This window comes from Neodiprion pinetum, chromosome 5 (assembly GCF_021155775.2).
Source record: "Neodiprion pinetum isolate iyNeoPine1 chromosome 5, iyNeoPine1.2, whole genome shotgun sequence".
NCBI classification, from domain to species: domain Eukaryota; kingdom Metazoa; phylum Arthropoda; class Insecta; order Hymenoptera; family Diprionidae; genus Neodiprion; species Neodiprion pinetum.
The window spans coordinates 21,166,830-21,172,941 of NC_060236.1; the positions used below are offsets into that span (position 1 = coordinate 21,166,830).

Below are 6,112 nucleotides of genomic sequence, written 5' to 3' on the forward strand. Positions count from 1 at the left end.
GAGAGTTTTGAAAAGGGGGCGTTTTTCTCGTCACGTTAAATGTACATCTACACGTGATACAGCACAGATATTGCAACGAAACGCTGATGAAAACGGGGCAAAGGGGGTTGGCGTTACACAATACGGATGAATCTGTTTCGTTGGTTCGGGCTTGTACCGTGAATCCGTGCTCTGAGGCTGACAGTCTTTTTATCCGGGAAATGGGAGACCTGATTGGCTCGGTGTCTGCCAACCGGTAAATCCACCCCCGTCTCCTTGTCTGCCTTATCGGGGACTTGATACCTTTATGAACCCCCTCCTCACTTAGGTTAGGTTAGGTTAGGTTAGGTTTAGGGTTAGGTTTACGTCTGTGCCACGGTCAGAGGAAGACTAACGTGCAGTCGCCTCGGATCCACGATGAAAACACTCCGATGCTCGTCAAAGCGGATCACTGATGCGTAACCGACCTGCTTTCCACTCGTATAAATCACGAAAGAATTCGCTCAATTATATATTTGATTTAGATTTGAGGTTAAGTTGCGTTATGCCGACGATTCGATTCATTGGAGGTTTCAGGGTGGAATTGGAATATCTAATTCGATACACTCGTTTTTTGTCGTTATCGCATTTTGTCTACAGAGAAAAGAATTTTCACTTTGAATCAGAGGGTCGTGCGGCAGGTTTTTTCCGCTCTATGCGATAAGATTTTTCTTTGGCCAAATCTATAGTACGACCTTTCAAAAATTGGATTCACAGGGTTGTTATTTGTAATACACTTGTGAAAGACGTCTTAAATTCCTGAAAGTAGCATTTTACAGTCCCTTCTTGACAAAAGTTTCATTTCCCGTATCCCTAAAGGTTGTTTTATTTTCGGATAGATTCAGTTGATTCGAGTTAAGTCAACAGTCTGGTTCGTTCGAGTTCCTAGATTAGAATTGATCGGCTTACCATTCACCGTACAGTTATTTGATTCCTAAAAAAGACCCTGGAACGGATATAAAATATTGAAGGCAACTGTCAGGTGTGTCCTTTCAATAATTTTTATCACTCACGCAGGTATTAGAGGTAATGCCTCAACTTTTATGCAACGCAAGAATTTTTTTCACGTTTTTTCATTCGTGTTTTTCGTACACAAAGTATTCGTTTTGACGGTGGTAGCGTAAGTCTGGGAATGCGCATGCGCGGAGTACAGAAAAGACCAGTTTTAACTTTTAGGAGTTTATGTTTATGTACTCCGCACATGCGCTGTCGCAAACAAATCTGACATTGCGCGACCCTCACCTCAATTTCCTGTTTTGTAAAAAAACACATACCATACTCATGCTACATAAAGAACGTTGTGCAACAACAAGGCAACAGTCTTTTCGCCACGCGAACTTGCACAAGCGTACTCGCCGCGTGCTCACCTAAGACTCATATTGCAATCTTACGCTCGGCCCGAAAAGACCGAGTTTGCCTCCTTGTTCCGCAATACACTATTTATCGGTAGCTCGTCTTTGGCTCTCAAAGTCGTGTTTCGTACAATCCAAATACATCACTAATCGTACAGAAACTCAAGGGAGACGGCAATCGCTGTGGCGTGTTATAAAGATACCTGTTTCTCTTATGCGGTTCGAATGCGAACGTTGAATCAATAAGATATGATGATGGAGAAAAGGTTTATGGTGGGTTGCCCTATAGTCCAGCATACACACGCATACACACTTTCATGTGTAACCCACGAAACGTGTCCTTCTTGTAAATATACTCATGTATATTTCAATATAGTGCGAAACTATAAATAACTATCTATTATACACTTGTGTGTACAAATGGATTGGTAGCTATCTGTGGTTAAGTCACAGTGGTTTGTTTACAAGTCCATAATTTTCGAACAACTATTTGTTTTCAAAAAGAAAATCTCTGTTAAACAGAGAGCAAAACATAATGCGGTTAATGGAACTTTTTGTACGTTACAAACAGATTTAGGTTACAATGCTTCGAAATTTGTCCTCATTAAAAATGCAAATTTTTCTATGTATGTGGACTAATTAGACCTAGTAAAGAATCCATGCTCTCGCATAAAATCGAATTATTCCACAGCCTCGAACCCGCCTTCGTAACGAAAATACACCGTATTTAGTCTTGTTTGAAAGAGAATAGAAATTGGCTCTTGATACGGTCCCAATAAATTGCAAAATCAATTCTAACGTTTGTCAGATGTTTTGGTCCATACACTAGAAATCCAAAAAACCGATAGGGACAAAGAGACTAGAAAAACGAGGACTGGATTCTTTGATCAAACCTACATCTGTTGTATTCAGATTCTAAAAAATTCTTCTGATAATTCGAAGTTGCAATCTTTTATTTCCGCAATCTACAATCTTAAAACTGGAAAAACAATTGAATCCTTCATTCTACGCTAATTCTGTAATTTTTCGGTTTTCAAAAAACCGTTTCTCGATGATTCTGCGATATAAATCTGAAATGGCAATTCACCATTTTCACGATCTAGAATTTGAGTACTCCAATTTTTTATTTCCGCGATCTACATTCTTAAGAGTGGAAAAACAATTGAATCCTTCATTCTAACCTGATTCCGTGATTTTTCTGTTTTTAAAAAACAGTTTCTCAATGATTCTGCGATCCAAATCCGAAATGGCAATTTTCTATTTTCACAATCTAGAATCTGAGAGTAAACAGAGAACAGATATTACGAGTGATGAAGCAGAGTACGAAGTGCGCGGTGCCATATACATATATAACAAAAGACGATCGATGGGTCGCGTGAGTGCGTTTTCCGAGCCACATGTTGGCACTGTGTCAGGGAGCGGGGGCGGTTTACCCGTTTCACGATCTGCAGGGGTGGTTTGAACCGACTCTGGATTTTCCCTGGCACGCGAGTCCTCGTTAGGTTAGGTCGCAGCTGATGTATAGCCAGGCAGGCAGATAGCAGGCGAACGGTTAGGCCAGTCGTGTATGTTAATATTTGTTACACGGGTACGGCGATACGCGTCTCATACCCACGCGTGGCCGCTCCTAAACTCCATCACAAATAACGGGGGGAATTGAGGGTCGAAGCCCTGGGTCGAAAAAGAAAAAGAACAAGAATAACAGTCGAAGCGAGAAAACGCGAGCCGACAGCCCTTGTTCGTACGTTTGTACGTCTAACGGGATATTTTTATTAAGACGTCTTATGGTCGAGCATTTTTTCCCATTTACACTATTTCTTTATCGCTTAAATAAAGTAGACGCGTTCTGAGATTTCGAAATACTCATTCCCGACGTTTAAGTACAGAATTTAAAGTTCCTCTGGGTCTAATGCCTATAATAGCCTTTTAAGATGGATGTCAAATCGATTTTGTCGATTCGTAAATATTGTAAAATTCTGAGCAATGACAGTCTTCAATCATTCATCCTTCTCCGGGAATTATTTGAAACGTGCAAAAATATCAGTCGTCTTTTCAGAAGTTCAAATAGATGATATTTTCAGACGCTTAATAATGAATCTGCAGAAATTATGTGAGATTAGTGAATTACTGGTTCAAATTAACTGGTTCTTCATTATAAATGGTAAATTAATGGTTCAAACCGTTATTTACCGTGGTCTGGAAATTATGATGAGACTTATTGGACAATGTTTATACTGTTGTCAGCACTTCGGACGCAATAAAGAATACTTTCCAGACATGTCAATGTCAGTTCATACTGACCGAGAGACTGGAAAAATGTCTGAGACATCAGGAATATGTAGAAGGTGTAATGACATCTGACTGGACGTATTGATACGTCCAGATGAAACGAAAATATATAGAGTTGTGTTTTTACACGACATAGAGACGTCTCGAAGGAGTCTGATGTATAGAATTGTGATACCGAGCTGCGAAAAGTATCTTACGACTCGACTCAACTCGATACTTAATCATAGAGAAGTTGCTTGTAAGATGATTGCCTAATGAGCATGACATTATTATGGATGTGATGAATCCGTTAAATATGTGCAAGAGAATCCGTTAAAGACGTAAAGAAAATCATACGTGACTTACATCGAATTTGGAATCTAATTAATAGCTTAGACTGCGATTAAAAAATACATAATCCAACTTTTCTCGACTGATATTTTTTTATCCCTTGTTTCATATGAATTAAAGAGAAAAAAAATAATACCTCGTTTCAGGGTAACAGAGATAAAGGTCATCCGCAGGCCTACGGCACAAAACTTTTGTTTCCGCAATCTCTTCCACATCAGATTCCCTGATCGTTTTTCAGTCTCACTGTTTTCACGTCTTGCTGTTTTTTTGGAAATTTACTACCAAATCCTGGGGTCAGGCGATGTGGGGTTATTTGGCTCGTCGACAGGGTGCCGAGTGAAATATTATTATTGGCACCAAGGTCTTCGGGCCGCCGTGGCGGGTCGTGGTTCAGACGGGGTGGCACTGCACGCGTGTTCAATATGTATACATTAACTTGAGCTGTTGCTGTTCCAACCGTTTCTCGCTGTAATTTTTTCTATTTCCTTTTACTTGTGTCCGTTTTTTGATACGCGTTCATTCTCACACCATATTCGTATAATCCAAGCAAAGCTCGACAAGTTTATCAATGCACTTACGTTTCTCAGCATGATGATATTTTATCACATCGACATTTATCAAGTTTTTCTATCCCCCGCCTCGGAATAAAATACTTTCTTTTTTTTTTCAAGGTGGTGATAGATTTCTCAATATATGAAGAAGAAAAAATGATAAACAAAACGACGTATGAGACGGAAATAGCAAGAAGAGTTAATTGTTACAGTAGGCTAAAGGCTGCTTGCACACTGCAGCGGAATGAGAACGACATATTGGAGGAAAAATTGTAACTCGACACGACACAAATATTTAAAAAAAAAAAAATCACGAACAGCAACAACACTAACAACAAACAGAACGATTTCCAAATACCGGATGTAAATAATATTCCCGCATTTCCAACAGCCGGCCAAGGCTGATGTACAACTGGCACTGCCAGCCAGGCCGCACACTTAAGTGTGGCCGCCTACCCACCCTCATACCTCAAACTTCACTACGGCAGAGGAGGAAACGGGGGAGGGATAGGAATACTTCTTAAACGCCCCTCACGGCTGCCCGGTAAACTAAAAACCTCGCGCAGCCATCGCCACGCGCAATCTCAACGGGTTCACCCTTAATTTAAACCTCAACACGATTATCCGTTCAAGTTACGAAAAATAGATCAGTAGTGGAAATATTCATATCACATGAGTTGTGGAAATTTTTTCAACCATACACGAATACCGAATCACCATCAGTTTACATGGTTAATTTTTCCTCGTATAATATTGCGAGGATCTACTCGGATTTCGAGGAATGGTTTATTCCATTTTTCATACATCGCGCCTTAGCGGCAAAACTGACATGAGTCGAATATTGGCTTTTTTGAGTTGACATCACATTTGGATTTTCAAAGTTCGAGTCTGTAAGCTTAAAAAGTCACATTTCTGTAGTTGTATAATTACGGCTCATTATACAACAAAAGTGACACAACTCAAAAGGACCGTTGTAAGGATCCTTACTGAAATCGAATGGATCCGAACTTTTTCCAAATGATTTAAGAAGCGGTGAAAAAACTTTTTACCACAAACGGTTTATTTCGTAGAATAGCAAGTAACTTTCTTAAACATGCAAAGCTTCTACTCATATTTATTTGCTTCTACTGAAAAATGCCAATTATGAGTTGTTTCACCTTAGTCGACAACAAGGTTCAACATCTATACCCATATGGAATTATATTTTGTATTAACCAGTGTAAAATTATTCGTACATACAAGCGCGAAGTAATGTCTGATCATCGATTCAATTTATTAAATCCTACAATGAACTGGGTATTAGGTTAGATCAGAGCCAAAGTCCCTAGCAGGTTTCATTTCGGACGGCTAAAATTAAATAAATTTTCACCTGCAGACTATACATTCGCATTAAATCGAACTCATCTGTATGCAATCATAACTGGTTCGTTTCACGATGGTAGTTATATTAATCTTAAATTAAATTGCCGTAGATTAGGTTATGATCAGACCTACTTATCAAACTTCGTTTGCTTATACGATATTACACTGACAGGGTCATTGCACATAAAAAATTTAAAAACTGGACAATCG

The 6,112-nt window shown here is 39.3% G+C and overlaps 1 protein-coding gene across 11 annotated transcripts in view; it reads right to left on the reverse strand.

Annotated features, from left to right (window-relative positions):
• dysc (whirlin protein dyschronic) overlaps positions 1–5,020 on the reverse strand; it is a 46,078-nt gene extending 41,058 nt beyond the window's left edge. For 5 of the 11 annotated variants that reach the window (XM_046629033.2, XM_046629041.2, XM_046629039.2 and 2 more), the window contains exon 1: positions 4,126–5,019. The gene's annotated coding sequence lies outside the window, so the exon portion shown is untranslated. Of the gene's footprint in view, positions 1–157; positions 382–4,125 lie in introns of those variants that run through there. The other 6 variants (XM_046629037.2, XM_046629035.2, XM_046629030.2 and 3 more) reach the window with 4 other exon arrangements.
• Between the last annotated feature and the right edge of the window lie 1,092 nt (positions 5,021–6,112).